This window comes from Gymnogyps californianus, chromosome Z, assembly GCF_018139145.2.
Source record: "Gymnogyps californianus isolate 813 chromosome Z, ASM1813914v2, whole genome shotgun sequence".
In the NCBI taxonomy this organism is placed as follows: Eukaryota; Metazoa; Chordata; class Aves; order Accipitriformes; family Cathartidae; genus Gymnogyps; species Gymnogyps californianus.
The window spans coordinates 17,070,688-17,093,042 of record NC_059500.1 but is presented as its reverse complement, the minus strand read 5'-3'; positions in this window follow the sequence as shown (position 1 = coordinate 17,093,042).

Below are 22,355 nucleotides of genomic sequence, written 5' to 3'. Positions count from 1 at the left end.
ATACTGTAAAGTGCACTGCTGGAACCAAATCTGCTTCAGCAGGACACCAGAGTGGAAAACCTAAGATTTCTTTCTGTCTCTCTGATAACTACTCTCACTCACAAATGTGGTAACATACCAGCAAATGCTTTTTGCGTACCTATGCATTTCTCTGAAGGACAGAAATATTTTGCAATTCATTTCTATTGCTACTATTCATTATGCTATTCAATTACATTAAGTGCCCTAATTACTTATTTACAAAGGGTTAGTAACTCTGTACTTTGTACCCGACATATGTACTAAGCCTGGAGGCGACAAACACTTTTATGCATTCGTCTCTTGCTAGCAGCTGTTTTCAATAGCCCTTTCTTTCCCACAAGGCATTAGGTCAGCAAAGTTTTAGAGGGAAGGCATGACTTCTGGCTGACGGTGAGCCCAGACCTGGGTTAGCCTGGGAGGTCTGGTGCTCACCTGCACTAGTCTCGCTGTGGTCCGTACGCTTCTGCCAGGGACACCTGGCCTGTGTTTCCAGAAATGGCATGTGTAGACTGGGGGATGTGACCTCCTCAAGATGTTCACAGAGGACAACAGGCTGTGAGGGATGTTGTGTGCCAGGGCCACCACTGGCAGATGCCTGCCTGGCGGCACCAGCCCTGGGGCGCTGGAGACCCCACCAGCCCTGTGGGCTGGCAGCCTGTCCCATGGCCTCACCTGTCCTCCTGTTTCTGTTCCCTCTAAGGTTTAGCCTTGTGGCAATCAAGTTCTTCCTGCCTGTCCAAGAACATCAAGTGCAAACAGTCCCTTCACCACAACTTGTTTTGGATTCAAGGCTATCCTATCTCCACTTGGGCTTTTCTTCTCTGGCTAAAGCAGCACAGTTTGTCCAATTTTTTTCATGTTTTCTAGTCTACTGTCCTACTCCCACTGTCCTCTTGGCTTTAATCAAGTAAGGTACCCTGTTTTTGAGGTGCAGTGTCCAAAATTGGACCCAGTAGCTCAAGGAACTATTTTCTGTGTAAAGCAGGAGGTGTGTATCATGTGCCTTGCCTCCTTACAGTCTTGTTCATGTACTGTAGGCAGGTGGGTTGTCACTATGTCTGCGTACTACTGTCTATTTCCATTGAAAGCCATATTTTCCCCCACTGTTGTTTGTGCCGCTGGTATATTCCTTATGTGTTATACCTTAGATTCATCCCTATTGAGTTATATCTTTTTTTTTCAGTCCATATCTCTAATTTGTCAACATTATGTGGAATGCTAATCCAGACGTTCAACCTCCTTGCAGCAGCACTGATAAGCATGATCACTACTCCAATATTCAGGTAATTGGTGAATTACTGAATAGTCCCAGTGTTCAGAGCTGCTGAACAGGGAGCTCAACAGATGCGAGGCTGCTGCCACTCTGTGTCCCCAGATCCACCCAGCAGCAAAGCTGAGCGTGTATGCTCAATAGGCCCAGAGAGCTCATGCAAATGCAGATGGCCTGATCACGGTCCTCCTCTCCTTCCAGTAAGTGGCCTTAGACATGCAGTCTCTGCAGTAGCTGGTCCTGGATCCCCAGCCTCCCTGGCTGCCTTACAAGCCACAGCCCACTCCAGCTCCTGGTATTCAGAGCCCGTCATGCACAGACACACACAGACACATACAAGTCCCCAAGGAAAGGTACACACACTCTGGTCTCCCCAGGTGCCAGCATCCCAGCCAGGCAGGTGACCCCTTGACCATGGTCTGACTCCCACAGCCAGCATTTGCACCCCATGCATGCACATACATGCAGAACGGAGTCAATCACCCAGAAAAAGTGCACTCACCATTCCTGTTCACATACACTTGGCCCCTTTTATCCCTTCTTCCCTGTTTTCCCACACTTGTACGGAAACCTTTAATCACAGCCTTCAAAATAGATGGGAGAGTTTATTCTTTTGAAGATGTAGGTAAAGAAAGGAAAGGAAAGTGTGCTTAACATACAGCTAGTAAAATACGAAAGGTCTCTCTGTTTCTCCCTCTTTTCTGGCCTTTCTCCAGAGCTGGCTGGAGAACACCCAACCTTGGTAGAGCACGGGAGCTCCTACAGTCAATCTCTTCCAAGGGGGTCTAACCTTCCTTTTGATACATCTATGCCTCTTTCCTCCTCCCCCTGACATGTTCCTGAGATAGTCCTGCCACCCTCTAATCAAAACAAACGTTGTTCAGCTCCTCGGAGATGCAAACACAGTTTTGCCATGCCAAGCATCGTCTCCTGGGCTTGGCCAGTTAATGAGCTACTCTTGTAGGTAAAGAAGGGGGCATCCTCCAGCCCCCAAAGCATTCACCTCTCAGCTTGAGGCATCTCTCCCCACTTGCACCTTAAATTTGAAACTAGTCCATATGTCCACAAATGCACTCAAACATCAATATCCATACGGGATAGATGTGTACAGCACAATGCTGGCTTGCAGCCAGCCACAGCTGTAATCAGCCACTCAGCAGCATGAGCTTACCCTCCCACAGCAGCTTTCTTCAGGCCAAACCAAGGCAAGAGGATGAATGAACATTTGTGCCTCCGTAGCATAAACATGCACAAGGCTCAAAGAGCTGGAAAGCCCCCTTCTTGCTGGAGCACTGGATAAAATTTGGAGGGCAGAGCACAAAGTGCCGGAGGGGAAAAGCTAGAGGCAGCAGAAAGCCCATCCTCATGCACGTGGTGAGAGTGCTGGCTGCAGTTTTCACATCTCTGTAAATACTGCTCTAAACAGAAAGTCAGTTTATTTCCACAAGCATAGGCTGTTTTGATGTTATTACCCAGCATGTGGTAGGTGAACCGAGAGTACAGATCCTCTTGTGACACGCCTGTAAAGTTCCCTAAAACAATAACACATGTTATTAGTATGGTGGAAGTGAGAATATGGAAAATACGGGCATGAAGTGTGACACCTAAGCACCACAGAAATATTAAGGCATTCTAGAAATGCTAATGCTAATGTTAACATAAATTTGCTGAAACTGCCATTATTTTGTTATGTGGGTTTGTGCTGTGAAGAGGATTTGATTGGCGAAAGAATTACTTCACGATGTATTTAAACCCCGTATACAGAGTGAGGCAAATTAAGACCTATCCAAACAGTAATACACTTAAATGAGAAGACACCTTCCCCACTATGCATCCATGCATACCAAAGTGAACATCACCAGCTAGCAAAATCTTTCAAACTGCGTATATTTTACTTGCTGAAAATAAATCCATGCAAATGGACACAATGGCATACATCTAAAAGTAACATATAACCGGCTTAGTTATAAAAATAAGTATCAACAGAATTCTAATTCATACGCGATGCTACAGAAAATGCTAATTCGAAAAAATGTCTGATACCAGATTACAACATACTTAAAAGGTCTTTGCTTTGAGAGGTGTGGAAAATTCAGAGCAAACTGACAACATGTTTGATTTATTTTTCAGAAATCTCTGGAGCTCTGTCAACTATCACAATTAATTCCAAACGCAAAAGCAGCTTAATATGGTGTGTGAGGAAAGAATTGGATGCCATCTCTGACTACCTTCTGACAGGAGAGAGAGACTATTTCATACAACCGTTTGAGGTATTCCAGTTTCATTCCTCTGTTGTGACAGGGGAGCACAGAAAAGGCATCTTAGGGTGGTGGGTTGGCTTGTTTTATACCACCAGCAAAGTGAAAAAGAAATTAGAAATACTTTTGCCTTCTCACCATCAACAGTGGCAGCCTAAGGAAAATAGCAGCAACTCCTCCAAAAGCTCTGTGCACTGTTACTCCATCACACCGGCAGGCTCACACACGTACAGATTCAGAGCTCACTCATGCTGCACGAAACACTCTTGCATTCTTGAATAATTTAGACAAAATATGTAGACATGCTGGGCTTTTCACTGTAATTACTCAATGCTGATGTTATCCCTTCCACAAATCTCAGAAATGTTGGCGATGTATACTGAGAGTTCGGGTGAGGCAGAAATATCTAAATAAAGGAACTGGCCCAAAGAAGTTGCTCATACTTGCATCATACAAATTGCCTGCATCTTTTGCGGGCAGAGGACATCCTGGATGTATACAATAAAGCAGTCAATAGATTTAGCTGGCCTGACTGGCACTCAGATAGCAGATCACTGCAGACCTTGACAGTATAACAGAGGTCATTAAGAAAAAGAAGAAACAGAAAGAAACTCTTTTCCAGCATATTCACCATAAGCAAGCACTTTCCTCAGAGCAGGTGGGTAGGTCAGCCTTTTCTGCTCTCATTTTGCATCAGGGGAAACACACCGCAAGCGCCGCAGTGAGTTTCTGGGTTGCTGGTGCGCTGGGATGTATCTTAGGACAAGCAGGGCAGCAAGGAAGTTCAGGGCATTGCTCCTGCCTCCCTTGAGCCTCTGGTACACTAACGTTACAGACTGTGCCTCTCGTACTGTGCCGCTGCTGTGGGAAGGATTGCTATTGATCATCTCCATCCTTACACGCAAAAATCCATATTATTATTTTGTTGGGTGTCTCCAGGGAGGGAAGTGGCACCAGGAGCAGATGGTAAGGGGGTAGCAGCTTTCTGAAAATCAAAGGTGGCAGTTTTGCATGACTAAAATGCTTAGAGAGATTTCTATCCTGCATCTCTCCCACAAATGCAAATTATTCCCATCGCTGGGCTGGCGTCTCTGTGGGTAAAGCAAATCCAGAGAGCTGGGGGTGACAGCACCTGGTCTCTGCATGTATGGGGGCAAACAAAGCAAGCCTGTGGCCTTGGCCAGCTCTCTGCACTGAAAGGATTTGAGGAAAGTCCTCCCCTTTGGGCAATTGAGTACAATGAGCTCAAATCTCTCAGATTTACTCTTGTGGAAGAGATTACCAGCGGGCCCCACCGATCAGCAGTGCTGGGCAGCACAGGCAGAGGAACTCCTGCAAAAGGTGCATCCACAGGGGTCTCTCCATGTGCCCGCTCCTGCACACATCTTGCTAAGAATTGTGTACATTTGCGATCAACTCTGCTGCAGATTGAGCAGCATGAGGGCTTGAAATGTTTCCTTTCCGTTCAAGGGCACTAACAAATTCAGATGGCCAGTTGGTCACCAGCTGCACCTGGAGGAGCCACTCAGTGCCAAGCACCTTGACGAGGATGCTCCAAAACTCCTCTCGACACCCGCCTCCCTGCACTGCCTTGGGGGTCCTCTGCTTCCCCCAGCCAAACTCCATCCAGCTTTGGCTGTGCTGCAGGACAGTTCCTGCCGCCCGCACGGACACCGCCACCTCCCACCAGCTCAGAGGGTGGAGGGCCTTCGGCACCTTCCTCCACCCCACCAGCCCTGTCCCTGCCCCTGCCCTGGGCACTGCATCACCTGCAAAGCCACCCTCCGCCCCTTCAGCTGGGAAGCACTGGACACAGAGCCGTCATCCCCCACCCCCCGATCGTTATGCTCACAGATAGCTAACACCCATATGTTTGTTTCCAAAACCCGACTTTGGAAACGCAGTCCTGACAACACGTCCCTCAGCAGCAGGAACACGCCCGCCTTCCCTTTGCTGCCTGCCTGTTTACGTACCCTCCGTCTTCACAAAATATGGAACTGTGAGTGCGCCACCAATGTCTGTCAAGATTATGTGATTACACTAACCACCTTAACATGTATTTCTTTACATAACAGCTAAGCAGACACTTCACACCCCAGCAAGCATTCAGCAGAGATGAGGATCTTAACATCAACGCAGATTAAACCCAGAGCGCCATGGAAAAACGTCTCGTAATTGGTGCAACTCAACCAGTTTCAATAGAAATTATCTCTGGCCGGTAAGATACAGAGAAGCTGTGAAATGGATCAGCTGAGACATGGGACGAGAGGCACAAAAGACGAGAGGAACAAACACCAGTGCAGACTAAACTAGGCAGGGGAGCTGAGACAGAGTACAGATGTGTTTTCAAGGGCGCTGAGCGCACTTCGGCAGTTTGCCTTTTCCCACAATGAGCTGTTATCTGCAGGGAAAAAAACCACAACAAAGCAGGCATAAATGTGCAGCTCCTATTCGATGCCAAAGCTGGTTATCAGCAGTGAGGCCCCATGTCCCACAGAGTACTTGTAAATTTACTGTCGGCTTTACCTGATGTGCAGATAGGTTCATTGTGCAGTTATCTCGGTAAAGACTGCCAGTGGTTTGGGGGCTTTATGGTATTGACTAAGGCTATGAAAAGAAAATAAAAGGCCTGGGACTGAAAATATTAACCCTTTATGAGCCAGAGGGACCACTTTGTGTTTCTGTATAGGTTCTAGTGCAGAAGAAAAATTATGTGATTCATGCACAGGGATTAATTTATGTAACGCAGCTAAAGGCCTGAGCCTGGGACGTGGCGGGGACCTGGCTGCTTCCTACCCGGGATGGTGAGATGTATTAACACGTGCCATTGGCAGCAGTTGTGCAATGAGCGGGATCAGCACCGTGAACACCCAGAGCCTGCTGCAGAGATGGCTTCCCCACCATCCGGGCATGGCAGTTCCTGCGGCTAAAAGCGCCAGAGGTATTAAATGAGAGACAGAGGTATTAAATGCCACAATATCCGTCGGAAAGACCCAGGGCTTCAGAAGAGACCTGTCACCTTCTCTGCTCCTCCCCTCACTCAGGAGCACAGAGGGAGCCAACAGCAGCGTGAAGCCCCAAATTCCCTGTACCGCACGAGGACTGGGCAGTCCCCCAGCCCCTGAGCCAGCCTCCCTTCTCCAGGGCTGCCCGGCCCGGCACTGGGTCAGCTGCTCTTAACTACCCCTACCTCGCAGTAGGGGGGAGATGCTAAAGTACCAGCAGGGGGGAGTTCATGGAAGGGACGACATGCAGAGACACCCCAGCACTAGCCTCAAAATGAAAAATGGAGTTTACTTTGCATCAGAAGCAGTGTTTGCATACAACGTAGCAGCAGAGAGGAGAAAACATTGCAATGCATCCTTCCAACAAGCATACCCCAGGCTATTGACAGCCTCTGGAAAATTAAAACATCCACAGAGTTTTTTCCCTCACAGGGTATTAATTTGAATTAAATACATAGAACATATCCTAATAAAAAGATACATATTAAAATACAATGGAGTACATCACACAGTGTGGACATCCACAAATGGTGTGATCTCACCGACCTTCTCAGGAGGAGATGTACCAAAGTCAAGGGAGGGTTGGAAAAACAGGCTCTTTGTAGAAACATTCCTTTATCTCCATATTTTTTCCTAGGAGAAGAAGTACAATTTAAAAAAGGAAAGCTTGAAGAAGTCTACCATCAGTTATTAAGGATGTTGTCTTTAATGTCCAGATTTGCATTTCATTTCAGTATTTTCATAGTACTACCTGGAGAACTACTTTGATAGTGCAAGTTTGTGTTAGAGGAATGACAGCTCTCTGAAAATGCCTCCCTGAGAAGCATCTGGACACGGGAAAATAAAGGTATAACAAAAAGGGAGGAGAAAAAGTGATTTTCCTATTGATCTGAAGTTACTGATCTGCCACAAGGGGCTACAACTTTGCAGGTGCCTAAAGTCATATACGGCACGTGACATGGCAGCTCTACCTTTGTAAGAGTCTGGATACTTAATCAGTTGGGAAAATGTTATCCACCAGCCACAGGAAATGAATGTAAAACTTCTACGGAGTGCTATATATAAAATCTAGCTACTAAACAAAATAAAAATGCCTAGTAGATGAAACTGAAAAAGTGGGTGAAGTGGAAGAATGGCATCTGCAGAACTTCAAAGCGATGCACAGGGAAGGTGGGGTGAGAGACGTGCTTTAGCTTACTGCTTAATGAAGCTTGTGGGAGAAGGATTGTTTGAGCAATGGTGCAAGGGCATCCACAGCTCAGTAACAGGCTTCATTGGGGACCTGCAGCAACTCTGATCCCCACCGAGCCCTCCAGTCATTGGACAGGGAATAAACACTTCCAGCTCTTGCCAGGAAAATCTGGTGCAGCGGTCTCTTTGGCGACCATCCCCATGAAAGCAAAACACTGTCAGTCCTGCTGGTCCAATGAAAGGTTTACAACTCATTTACGGACCTATTCTGCTCTGAGGAAGGAAAACACTGCCGATAAAGGCTGACTTGCTAAAACAATCATTATCAGTGGTGCAGCCTGCGATAAATGCAGGCAAGTGGAGTCTAGCCACTCCTGACTCAGGCAAGCAAGCCATTTTCCTCTTTTTTCTTCAAATTTCCCAAAGAAGGATGTTTACCAGCAGGCCCCAGCTCCCTGTGAGGCAGCCTGCAGAGAAGGGGAGCAGCCGCGGCTGCCCGGCAGTGCCAGAGTCAGTGCAGATCCCCTGGGATTACTCGCCAGCCTGTTCTCAGTTTGATCCCACTTAGTGCAAGCAAATATCAAAATGTTTTGTTTCTAAACAGAAGACTGAAGACTGTTATGCAAATCATTCTTATCCTAATGCACAGGCAAATGATTGAATTAGAGCAATAGGATTAGATGCTAATTTGTCAATATGATAGTTCAATTTAGAATGTATTAAAAAAAGAAAAAAGCTGACAGTGGAGTTTCTGGTCTACCAGTCAAACGTTTCAAGGGATGACGTCTTCTCTTTCTGGAGAAAATTCCCCTAGAGAAGGGTAATGGACTAATTAAGGCAATTAAGGGTGAAGGCATCAGGGGCTTCCCTACAAATCACAGCGAAAAAGTCGCCAAGGCACCGAGCCCTCTGCTTCCCTGAGCCCACGTTGCCTGCAGCATGAGGGGGGGCCACGCTCAGGCCTCCTCTCCCTGCTGGGACCCATTTTCCCCCAGCTGGGCAGGTGGAGCTGTCACCTCCCCCATGCCCGCCTGTCTTGTGAGGAGATGCCCAGCCCCGGGCGCCACGCTGGGTCAGAGGAGAGACGGTGCAGGGCTTACCCCCACTGCCATGCAGAGGGCATCTACAGCGCTTACACCAAGGCCACAGTCTGTGTTTCTAGCGAGGAGCCTCCTCTCACTCTTCTAGCCCTACCGAGGAAACAGCAACATTTTCCCATGGTGTTACACTCCCAGCACCATAAAACCCGTGCTTTTCCCCATCTTGCCATGCAGTCCTTTGCCCTTCTATTGTCTCTGGCTGCAGAGCAAGCTCAGCCTGCTGTTTCACCTTCAGCAAAGAAAGATCAGTGGAAGTGCCTGATTGCTTAAAGTATGCACAATATGTACAAGTAGCACTAGGCTCTGATATAGCAATTCCTGTCTGAGACAATTTAGCTTTTGATCTCTGGATGCAGTTAATTGCTAGCTATGCAGACATTTGTGGAGGAGAAAACAATCACAAGCAATTTTAGAAGTGAGATGCTTGATGCTTAATCTTGCACCTGTCCTAAGAACTGAAATGGGCTTTTCTTAGTCTGGATCATGCTGCACAGAGCTGCAGATCAACCAAAGGCAAAACATTTCAAATGTCAAATAGATGCAAATCCACTGCTCTCTCTCATCATAAAAAGAGAAAGTCACCAGGATAAAAACAATAAGCTGTTGCAACCAATATACTCTCATTAACAGCATTCTTCAAGTCTTGAAAATAAGGCAATAAATCATATACAGAATAATTGGAAAAAGCAGCTACATTCATTGTTCATTTTGGTCTTTTTTTTCTTCATGTGGGTAATACAAGGACAGCAGAGAGCCAGGTCTTACTTCTCCAGGGAGAAAAGCAATGCTATTTTCAGATGGGGAAGGGAGGAAGATAAGACAGGACACCCGGGAGTGCACCTAATCCAGGTTCAAGTCCCAGCATGTAAAACAAGTGCCGGCAAAAAACCCCCCTCTGTCTAGGAGCTGGTTAGGTATGTTGCATGCTCTCTCAACCGTAGCCACCCAGCTACAGGCATAAGCTGTGACAGACATCCCGCTACCCACCACCAATTTGCTTCTATTCTCCTGGGTGTAATAATGACACATCTCAGACCCTTGAAAGCCTGGTAATTTGGGATTGCCTTAAGAAATGTCACACCAAAGCCCTGTCTAGCCCATAATCCACAGCCAGCTGAGGCTGGCAGTGAGGGCTTCGGAGGGATGTATGAAACAGGGCAAGCGCCTCTTGCTTGCTTCCTTGCTGCCCCCAGTTTAGGACCTGGCTGTGCTGGAGGGTGCAGCCACGCTGCCCAGTTTGACTTGCCCCCTGCACTCATCCTCCTTCAGTTTACTTATCCCTCCCTGCAGCCGTTGGTACTCTGGCATCCCCAATACACAGGAGCAACAGTGCAATTCTACATCGCGTGAAAAAACACTTCCCTGTCTCCACTTCAAATCTGATAAGCAGCTTGCCCACTGAGCAGTGCTTGGATGCTTTCAGCAAACTCTCCACAATGACTCAAGCTGTCTTTCATTTTTTCCTGAGCTAAGAGATCATAATTTTGTACATGTAGTCACTTTTCCCCTGACAGCCCCAACACAGAATTTCATTTTAGTGCAATGAGCTATTTCAGCATCTTTTCAGAGTCAGCACTAGCTTTGGTTATCCTGAATAACATTTCATCAGTTGTAAACATTGTCACTTAGGAAGATGCTGAACATCAGGCCCAGGACTGGCATCTGTAGGACCTCCTCCTGATGTACGACGTGACTGTTTCTTCCAATCCTCTCTTTTCTGGGGTTTAGCCCACAGGTAACCTCTCCTGTTCCATAATAAATGTCACTTCTTCGGAGCCTTTCTTGCTTCCCTAAGGCTGTGTTGAAAACTACATGGCCTGGACAAGCACAATCTGTATGCTCATGAAATCCTTCCAAGAGTTCTTGTGGCTGTCAGGCCTGATCTTGCTCTCAACACCCTTGTTTCTTCTCAAACCTCCAGCCAAATTGATGACCACTACAAATGAAAGCCTTGACTGACCACTAGCTCCCAGGTTCACTCCTGCAGCCCCATTCAAAGCCTGGCATCACATTCCACTTCCAGCCCTCTAAACCCAGAGCTGATTGTAGCGTCAGATTACACACAGTTAGTAATTCAGAAATTTCTTATTTGTGGTGTGTGTTTTTTCAGGACTCCGGGGTAAACACCATCTGGTGCTGAGAATTTGTTAATGTTTAGTTTATCAATTTGTTCTAACATGCCTTTTCCCAACACCTCCATTTGAGGTGGTTCCCCAGACTCCCTCCCCATTCACAGTGTCTCCATCATAGTGAATGCCAATGCAAAGAATTTGCTCAGCTTTTCTGTAATGCCCTTGCTGTCCGCCAGCGGATCTTTTCACATGGGGGTCATTTATTGGCCCCACCAGCTCCTGATGATCTCTATGGACTGTGGACTTGTGTTGCACAGCCAAACTGATCCCGTTAATATTTATAAATCAAGATAGATTTTAAATGCATTTATACTTCATATACATGCTGCTAAGTTTACTATGAAAATTTCAGATGGAAAACACCAAATGTGATCTTGGTACACATCCAAACACAAATGTGAATTCTTTTGAGTATTTCCCAAACAGGAGCAATTTTTATCTTAGGGATTTACCAAAACTAACTGATAACCAGCCCACAAGCACATTGTGTGGCCTCCAGTCACATCACACGTTTGCTATTGACGGAGATGAATGGAGCCTGGAACAGCACCTTTCTTTGTGTTAAATGTTCCATTCAATCCCTGAAAGTACTCAACATGAGAAAGAGAAACCAAATACAAGATGACCCTTGCCTAGCCAGGCATAGTGCTTTTGAAGCCCCTGTTTATGTGAAGAGTTGTTAGGAAGATTTATGTGAAGTTGCTCATGAAAATTCATAGCGAGTGTTTCAGTAATGGAAGGTAAAATATTTATTAAAAACAGCATATTGAAGAGAAAAGCTCATCCCTGTGATCAGTTTGTCATACATAAAATAAGCAATAAAGGTGACTGTCTAACATTTACTCACAATCCCAACTTAAGCCCTTAGAAAAAGAGAACCTGGAGATAAGGTGCAACAGCTTCTGCAGCACTGAAAGAGAAGAGAGGGGCTTCAGTGCAAATGAGAGGGAGATGAGGAGAATGATTTATAAGTGCAATGATTAATCTTTCAGTTTATGTGGGAACAGACTTGGGCATTTGATTAAATATCCAAGGTAGGAGAACAACATCTAATAACGTAAAATCTTGTTTTGCAACTGCTTCCAAGCTCTCACTCTTTGTTCTGTGAAAGGGATTTGAATTTCAGATTATTGAGGTTTTGATTTGGGGTTTTTTTTCCAAATTAAAGCTGATGTCTTTGGAATAAATTTAACTGTAGAGGTGTGGAAAGGACAGGAAGAGTTTTATTTACTAACTGGCATAGTTTCTCCATCTTCTCCTCCTCTTCTCCTGGTCCAGGAGGTAAGGAAAGCAATCATAATGATGAGGAACATGCTCTTGGTCCCGGGGCAAAAGACCATAGCAGGCAAATTAATTGGGATGCTGTTTAGAGCTGAAATACATCACTGTGTATTCATCAGCACTGGGCACGACGACACATAAGGAACATTACTCACATAGACGTGGTTAGGATAATAAACTGGCAACTCATGTCTGGGAACATAAAGCAATGCTTGCAAGTTCATCTGTCAGACTTCTTTGGCACTCGAGGATGGGGGGAGGAACCCAGGAGAACCTGAAATAGCATAGCTTCATGTGGGAAGATAAAACTATCCCACAGCTCTGAACAGTGGAGACAGATATTTAAAATTCTTTTTCATTAAAGAACATTTTTAGATGCTTAGCTATTGCCTTTCTCCTCTCTGTTTTCTGGTATCATTTTAATGAATATGTATATTCCTGAATATTTTATTTATATACTTTCACTCCTTCTTCATCATAATTCTACCTTGTTACTAAGTGACAAGGCTGTGCTGTTGCTATGTTTTCTTCCTCAATAATCCTGCTCATTTGGTGCCGCTATTCTTCTCTGTGTACAAATAGGCCTCAGCCAACAAACGGAAGAAACAACTGGCTTTGTTTCAAGGTCCCAGATTTCACTTGTGTTGGTAATTGCATGAGCTATGCTGAGTTCAAAGATGTGTGGCCCTCTGAGACTTTCTTACTATTGCTATACCACAAGCTGCACCCTTCCGGACCTCCACCCTGGCAAAGGCAACTGAACCAAACCAAGGAACTGACTGATCTGCCAGCTTTGGTGGGACAATTCACCCAACCAGGAGACTTCACTCACAAGTACATCCATCTGCAGGCAGACAGCCGTATCATGAGACCATGTCTGAATCCAGGCATCCCACCAGAGCCCACCTGAGGTCTCACACAGACAAACAACTGAGACGAGTAAAGAGATTACTCATTCAAAAATAACCCAGTTACAGATATCTATTGTGCTGGAAAAACAGGTTAGTGCATATTCATAGGGGTGTTTGCCCTAGGTGCGTTTGCAGCAGGAGCTGCAGGGCCGGATGGGCGGCATTCGTGGCCGCTACCACCTCACTGCCCAGTGTACGCCCAGGGAAAGATAACATTATCGATCCAGACCACCCGAGGAGCATGTCCAGCCCTTTGGCGCTCCAGGGATATTAGCTTTACAGTGCACAGTCAAGGCAAAGGGGGAGGGTACCAGTTCAGCTGCAACCCCAGACCTGGGCACCGGTGCGCCAGCGTGTTGTGAGCTGGCTTCACCAGGCTCACCATCTCCTCTGGCCCGTGTCCCTCGCAGGGTGCTGACAGGACAAGGGGGGCCCCTGGCCCTGGCAAAGATCAGGGCTGGATCTGCAGGGGGATGCTCCCGATGCGCCCTCTGCGGACCAGCCATCACGGCAGTGGGAGGAAAGGGGAGCTGCTCTGCACGACACAGCCTTGCCTGAGACCCAGCCTGTCCTCTGGGGCTGCAGGGCTCTCTGCAAAGGAAGGGAAACTTCAGAGAAATGTGCATTTTAAGGCCAGAAGAGACCATCCTTATCATCTAGTGTGATCTTCCAAATACCCTGGGAATAGTGCTTCACCCAGTAATTCCTGCTCCAGATTTATTTGGATGTTTTCAAACGATGTTGACCTTGATACTATATTGCAATCTGCGTACGACAAGCAACATACAGCTCCATATTTATAAAAGCTTACCCTGTGGTATCAATCAATTTATTTTTTACTAATACATTCACACTTCTTTCTCACGTATCTCAAATTCTAATTAACAACAACCAATGGTTTCATTTAAAATACAAGAAATATCCTGTGTTATGCAACTACAATGGGGGGGGGGGGGGGGGGGAAGACCCAGAAAATAGGCCCATTTGTTTGCTCTCCTGCTGCAATTTGAAAAGCAGATGATCTGGTTTTTTACAATTGCTTTAAGAGCATAGCTTTGTCAGCCAGACTCCTGATCCGAGCCAATTTTTCCAGTTGATTTGCAGACCCCTTAAAACGGGTGTTCCTAATCCTGTTGTAAACATGGACATGACAGATACCATCCTGGCGGATACCTCTCCAGCAACACCCATTGCAGCTGCGAGAGGCGTGCTGGAGCAAGGCTCGTCTCCCTCATTCCACAGCATAATCCCAGGTTTTCACACACAGTAAACTGTTTTGTATCCTAGCCCAGCAGTCAGTTCACTAAAACACCAGACCTCGGTTTCCTAAGCTTTCTTGTGTTCCTGTTATTTTTCCATCTCTGATAAAGGCTGGTTCACTGTTAGGTACCCTTCTCTCCCCCTGTCCCATTCCCTCATCAAGAACCACTGTGCAGGAGCTTTCAGGCCCTAATTGCTCTAGTTTAGCACGGATAGCAATTAATTTTAGTAGGAAAAACAGGGAGCCAAATTCACTGATGCAGACACAGAGATTTCCAGTGTGGAAACAACAAACTCGCCTTGTTCCCTTTGAAGTCTGATTCCTGGCATGTTTAATTTAAAACTAATATATCTCCTGCTGAGTGGATAGTCAGCTTGAAATTTGGACTGAAGTGGTGTCAAGCTGCTTGGTGGTAATAAGTGGCACATTTGGCTCAGCTTCCTTTCAAAAGGTATTTATTTTTGGTCTGAGAACTCTGAAGTTAATTTGGCTGCTAGTCCAATGAGATCTCACTCATGTAAAGGTTTTCTTGCTTGAAAAACATGTAGAATATAGATATTTATGAATGAAGCAGCAATGGAGCATAGTCAGTATAGTACTTTAAATTGTGCAGCATTTCGCTTTTCTTTCAAGCTGAAGAATGCTTCAGTTTTTGGTAGTTCTCCTCTCAAACACACCCTGTACTTTATTTCTTCACTAAGACATAACACACCAAGTTCAGCTGGCATTGTTTTTGAGAAGAGTACCAATTATTGTCCAGGATAAAGCAACAATTTTAGAGCATTTTTTTAGCAAAGAAGAAAAAGCCTAATGAGCTATTTCTCAGCTTCAATCTTGACAATATATATATGACCTGTTTATCTCATATTCGCCAGGCTTTCCCACCAGGCTCGTTATCGAGGTATAATAGCACCTATCAAGAATAATAAGAGCAAATACACAGAGTGGTCAATTCAGATGTAATATTCAGCCCTATAGAGATGCCTCAAATAAGCTGCCAGGAAGATTACAATTAAGTTTTGACAGAAGCATTTGCATGTAATAGTTAATAAAAAAAATTACTTACTAAAACTTAATATCTTTAACAATGACAAAATGACAGTTAAAAGTGACCTAATGGTATGAAAATTTAATTAGCTTAATAAAATGTACAGTCAAGACCAATACCAATAACTAATTCCAGGGACTGGCTTATTTTTTGTGTGCTTTAAAACCATTTTGCTTTGTCACCAGGGGTAAAAAGAAAAAAGAAAAAGTGTTTCACAGCTCATTGCTGAAAAGAAGTTGGAGCTGGCTGCCTCTTTTCAGGAAAGCCACACTGCCAGATTAGTACACAAAACATATTTTTAAGGAGTTTTAATATTATTTTCCTGAGGAATAGTAAAATCACCTGGATAAATATAATTACTTTCCAAGAGGCAGCACTTTGAGCTACACATACAGGGAACGAGAACACCTTTTTTTCCAGTTGTCATTACCAGCAATCCTGCCCAATCCTGCTTTGCAGCCTAATTTGGAAATTTTTCACAGGGCACCAGCCTGCGATTTCTTTTTTCCTGGAGCATCCCATCGCCCTACAGAAATAAAGGTATGTTTGTGCCAGCCCCCCCAAAAGATGCCAGCTGTTGCAGAATGGATGATAGCAGGGGAAACGAGACCTCAGTTGTAAGTGAGAGAGGGGAGGGAGCCCACACTGCTGTGGTCCAGGCTGGGGTCTGGTCCCTGAGGACTGAGCTAGGTGCCACTGGTCAATGCCGGTGGGTCAGAGGACAGTGAGAGCTAACCCAGTGCTGGCATCACATCTCCACCTCTGCCTGTAGGGCACAAGCACTTTGGAGGCACTGCTCACCCATCTCTTGCGACCCTTTCTGAACCATACTCAGATGTGGTCACCTGGGAGCAGGAGCTCCCTAACCCCAATCCAACTCTGCCCGAATTGAGTGCAATTTGGTTCCTTCTAATGGGGCTGGTGCATAAGTGCTGTGCACACTTCTGCTGCATCGTGGGCAAGCGTGTGCTGCCAGGCCTCAGAGGGTGGGCAGCCTGGTAGGAGACTCACCAGCATCAAGGCACAGGGTAGGTGCAAACAGCCTGTGCTGGCTAGTTTTTGCCTGAGAGGGCTAATGACTTTCTTGCCTCCCGTAACTTCCATCTTGAGCAGTTCGATTCGTCACGGGGGTTGCCCAAGGGAGAGGGACTGCTGCAAGGAGCTGAAGCGTTACCGGAGCGGAGCGAAGTCCTATTAGCATGTGAAGAGATGGCAGCAACTGGTGAGAAGTGCTGATTGCCTTAACAGAACACACAGTGCGAAAGATAGCAATGAAACATCCACCCTGTGCATCACAGAAGTTGCAGCAATACTTTTAACAGCAACCTGTGCTCTTCAGTGGGTGCACTGTCCAGGTGGGACCTGTCAGCGCAGCCGCACCATTTAGACCAAGGGAATGAGTCCAGCTTTGTTTCAACTTGTGATTCAGGCCGATCACAGCTGCTCTTCCCCAAAACAGACCCCTTCCACTCTTCTGGGCTGCCCCAAATTCATAAGGACAGTCCTGGATTTTCCCTCTTTGAACAACTGAGAAGATTTGCCATGCAAGCAAATTCATATTTGAGACAAAGCATGCAAGGAAGATGCAGGGTGTTCTTCCCGATCAGGGACATGCAGAGATGGGTCATGATGGGGAAGACGTTTGCAGTGTTCTGGTGACATCTGACTTACAGCCTTCAGAGAATGCTTATACTAGAGACAATGTCTGCCCAGTGCAGACTGCCCGGCCATGCCTAGGGACTGAGTTCCAGTTTGGGAGGGTTAGCATGCGGTAAATGGTCTTTACCTAAAAACCACCAGAGACTAGCAGTCAGGTCTTTGGCAGTTATCTCCCCTGCGTCTGGACCGCTGTTACTCCTGGGGGAGAAAATGCATGCCTTTCCTCCAAACAGTCATCTGTTCCTGGGGGTGAGAAATTACAGTGAAGTTCTGCATTGAAAATTGACTGCAAACGCAGCACCTTCTCACGTAGCCACCCTGCTTGCTCTGTGAATTGTCACATCTGCTGACTTCAGGTGACTGAAATAGATTCTTACTACCTTCTGCTTGTCAGTTGCATAAAACCAACACCATTGAGAGAGAGAAAAAGGTGGACTGTTTTCCCTATTTCATCAGCTTTCACAACATTTTCTTTACCAGGCACAGTGCAGGACAATGAGAAGCCACAGCTTCACATACAGATCCCAAGTAATTATGAAACACAATAAATACAGACTTTTACAATACAATTTTTCCAAGGTTATTTTTCAGAGCAGAGCCATACTGTAATGTTTTATGAAATTACTTTCCGAAGACTGCATTTTTGCAGCAGCACAGCTATTTTTAGCATCTAAAGCAGACTCTGGAACCACCAACCTAAAAAAATGCCACGAGACACACGGATACCAGCTCACCTGATATCCCAAACCTTGACTGTGCACTTACGCTACCAAGGGGTCTTTTAATTCTTCTGATCTGTCACGGAATATCCCAAAAAAAGCATTTCTAGTAGCATGGTTCCTCCAACACCATTCAGAAGTCTTGGATCAGAGCTAACATAGAAGGGAGAGAACTATTTAATGAATAACAGACACCACAGCAGCCAGATTTTACTTAGGGGCTTTCACACAAGAGAAGAAGAAATGAAGTCCAGGGGAAGGGAGGTCTGATGACGTCTTTCCCATCACATAGCCATGTCAAGTCACCGACTTGGTCCGTGTAGATGCTCCAGGCTCTGTGTATGTGCCCTGGCTGCAGAAACAGTACCGCTCTGTTTGCTGCTTTTCAGTGCAGGGTATTTGTATGGTATAGACAGTTCTTCAGGCATAACAAGGGAAAGAGCAAGCAGATGACAGATGATAATTTTGTGCTGTGCAAAGAAACATCGTGAACAAAGCCCAGTGAGCATATAAATCCCCGCCTGGTCAATTATGACGTTACATCTTTATCTACCATTGTTACCCAGAGGAGGGAAACATCCAGATCTCTGGCAGTTTTGCTCCAGCACCAGCTGCAAGACATGTCAATAGCTTTAATTGCCGAAAACCTTGTCACAGTGATGAAATTCACGCTTTCTCTTCACCCTCAGGGACAGCCAGGGATACTGATTTGAAGCCAGAGCCTTTTTTCTCATGGAGACATATGCCACTGCAGTAAACCAACTTGCTTAATCAGCCCTCTGATTTACGAGGTCTCAGATCAGGTCCTCTCCAGCTCTTCACGCACCTGACACTCAAAGTGCAGATGCCTGTCATTTAAAGGCCTAAAAACCATCACAAAAACCATTACAGCTTTTTTGCCAGACTCCTCACCTGGGGGAAATTATTTCCAAATCCCCAAACTAGGAACAGCATAGCTGCTGCTGGCACCAGTGCTGAACCAGTACAGCAGGTCAAGCCAAACTGGCGCTTGCTCCCAACCCTGTGTTGAGGTCTGCAGCAGCTGTGCCTGACGGGGCTGATCCCAGTCCACCACCAGCCAGCCTCCCCGTGACGCCCCAGCACTCTTGGAGAGGTGGGGAGGGAGAAAGAGAAATAAATAATTTCCCCTCGCTTCTGCTTTGTCCTCTCCTTACAACAGGGTGAGCCCTGCTCGAGGCACCCGGAGGAGCTGCTCTCCCACAGCCTCCACGGGGTGCTCCTCTGCTCAGGGGCTTCAGGGAGGACTTTGAGAGCTTCGTGGGGAGGGAGAGGGATCTTCCCGCCATTTCTGGCTGGGAAGCAATCTACAGCTTCCAAAGCTGATGGTTTTTTGCTCTGGCATTAGGTGGAACAGATCGCACCTCCGCAGTACAGCCTGGCCTTGCCACCAGCAAGGCGATGTGTCCTCCTGCCCACATCCCAGGCCAAAGCAACCAAGAAGTGACCCATTACCTCTGAAGGACACTTCCCAAACATGACCAGTAACCTGAGCTCCTGCAGAGCGAAGCTCTGGTTTGGCTGTTGTAGGATGAACTGCAAAGCCATGACCAGTCATGTTGACACCTAGTTTTCGGGATTTGGAAAGAATTGTTTCCATATTGTTTCTTCTGCTCAACACCTTGTGGGTTACTCAAGGGCATTTAAAACAAAACCAGACAGAATTTTCACCGGAAAGATTGACTCTTTTACGAAGAGTCAAATTCTCCATGATGTTTGTGAATTAATTTCTTTTTTTTTTTTTTAGGATAATGAAGGTCATATCCCCAGGAGAGCGCTTACTCTGCCCTCCTTTCATCCCCATGCAGAGACAGGAGGGGGAGGTAAGGTGCAGAACTGAAAGAAAAGGGCAAAAGGTGGTGCCGAAGCAATGCTGGAGAAATAACATGCAGTGAATGGTGTGAGGAGCTAGTTTGTCAATTTGTGCAAGTCAGTATCAGTGAAACAAAGTGAGCTGCATCCGCTGGGGAGCTGGCCCCTTCACTGCAGAGATTTCCCAATTCTCGGCTGCCAAAAGGATGAAACAGCAGGCTGGTTATATATCCTTCTGGGTGACTGTTTCCAAATATTTCCAAGCAAATTTAATGTTCCTTTCTTGCTTGTCAGGGTTACATATCCTTGGATAGGGTTTCTATAACAGGTTTCTAACATCCTTTCACATATCCTTAAAATGGCCTGTAATGTTAGAGCTCTAATTTTGCATAGTTTAAACCAGTCATAACTACGGAGCTGTTATATCCTGTGCATCTTGCCTCAAGGCACAACGTAAATGAAAGGGGAGCTAAGAATAGGGCCTCGTGTCTTAGCTGAGGGGAGAAGCATGTGCCTGCCTACATAAAGAGAAGTAGGTTACGTTTGGAATAGCAAGAGACTTTTTCTTTTTTCTTTTTTTTTTTCCCTCAAGAAGAAAAAAATAAAGTGTCAAAAGTATCAACTAGGCAGAGCTGATCTATTCTCCTTGCCTCATTCCTAAGCAGGTAAACTACATATACAAGAAAAACAGACAGATAGAAAATTCCCAAAGGAGAATCCTGTCTTGTTTAAGACATAATGAATTCAGTCTTCAGAGACCATGAAGTCTGAGTGTTTTTAAGCCCTGTAATGTCAGTTGAATAATTATCTCACAAAATGTGTTTGTGTAGGTGAGGTCCCTCTGGTTTCGTTCCTGTCCTGCTATGAAATAGAAAGCTGCTAACCCCTTGAAAAAAAATACAGGGAAATCAGAGAACATCAAGTTTGTATAAACACTGCTTTCCACTTGTATTCTTCATTTAAGCGTTGGTGATAAAACACCTTAGAAATAATGCTTCTGTGTGACACAGACTTCTCTCCCAGTTGTACGTGCAGACAACCAGAGTGAAAGAGTAAAATAAGGAAAATTAAACATATTGCCAAACAGTTGAGTGTTAAACATGTCATTAACTGAAAATCGCACAGTGAAGTGAAATACAGAAATTTCAGAACAACACCCTAATCAAACACATTGTTTTTGTTAATTAAAAAGAGAGTATTAATTCAGTTGCAGAGTGACTATGTCATTAACTTGATTAGATATTTTCAGATGTAGAATATTTTACATTTAGGAGATAAAATCTGGCAGTGTGGCCCAGTGGATATGGAACTGGATTAAGAATTAATCCGTTAATTGGCTGGGCAATTGGGTAAAGCACATAATTCCTCTGCATGCCTCATATTTCTTCATCTTTAATACAGAGTTTTTATGCTCTCCAACTTTCACAAAGTGCTTTGATATACACAGATAAAAGGCTTATATTAATTATTATAGATGAATACTGAAATGCCATAAAAGCATTGCTTAATGAAATATTGATTTAAAAAATATCAAGTGGGACTAACTCCTTGCCTTAGATATTGAGGAAACGCCTGTGAACTAGGGGTCTTACATTGGTCTCCTAGGAGATGGTTTGCAGCTCTGAACGGAGGAGCAGGCAGAAAACAGAGGTATTGTGTTGTTCAGTGGAAAAGCCAAGCTCTGGGTCTCCTAAATGACCAACCGGGAGTGCCATTAACAGCCCAGCCACATGCACCTAAAACTCCACCACCGCTCACGGGAAGATCCCTGGTGACTTCAGTGCCTTTGGGCTGGTTTTTTTTAAGTGGAAATGAAACCTAGGGGAGTTGAAGATATAATCTCACCTCTTGCAAAAAGCTTCCAATTTCATGCTCTGTCTCTTTCAGCGGAAAGTGGTCTGGACCTAGGTGGGGTGGTAGTATTTAAAGGTTAGTAGCTAATGAGGCTGCGTGGAATCGGAGAGACCAGGGATGGAAGGAGGAGGAGGCAGGGGTTTCTGCTAACTAAATTAGGGAATCTAATGTAAACTGTTCAAGCTTACATTTGCAGAGACATTTACAGGATCCCACAAACACCTACAGTTTAATGCACTGTGAGTATTGTAGGTGACAGTGGTATGCTGAAGCATTTCAATAACACAGTAAGAAAGTTTCATAACTGTAAGGGCAATCTGACAACAGGCTTGTAATTGATGCTTTATCATTAGAAGTGCTTGAAAATAGGTTGGAAAGCTATCTGGAGCACCTGGGAGGTGGAAAATCATGTCAGTAGGATGCAATGGGTTAAACTAAATAATGTGATCTTTCTACCATCACAGTTATGAAACATGACACCTTTTTATGTTCGTATTAATGTCCTTCTCTGAATTCTGCCCTTTTTTGTGTTACATTTTTCTCTTACCATTCCACACTTTTTCCTAACGCATTTTTTCCCCCTCTTTCTTTATACCATTTTGCGTACCAGATGGCACCGAGCTAAAACTGACCACAACCACGTTTCCTGAAGCTACAGTGAACACTGCCAAAAAGTTTACCAATCTCACTTGGCTTTGCTTCCCTGCCAGAAAATCACCGGGAAGAGTGGCAGGGGACGAGCAGGGCTGACTCAGATCTCAAGCCCCGAGGCTGCGTCTGCCAGGGCATCACAGGTCACAGACCCAGTGAGCCTG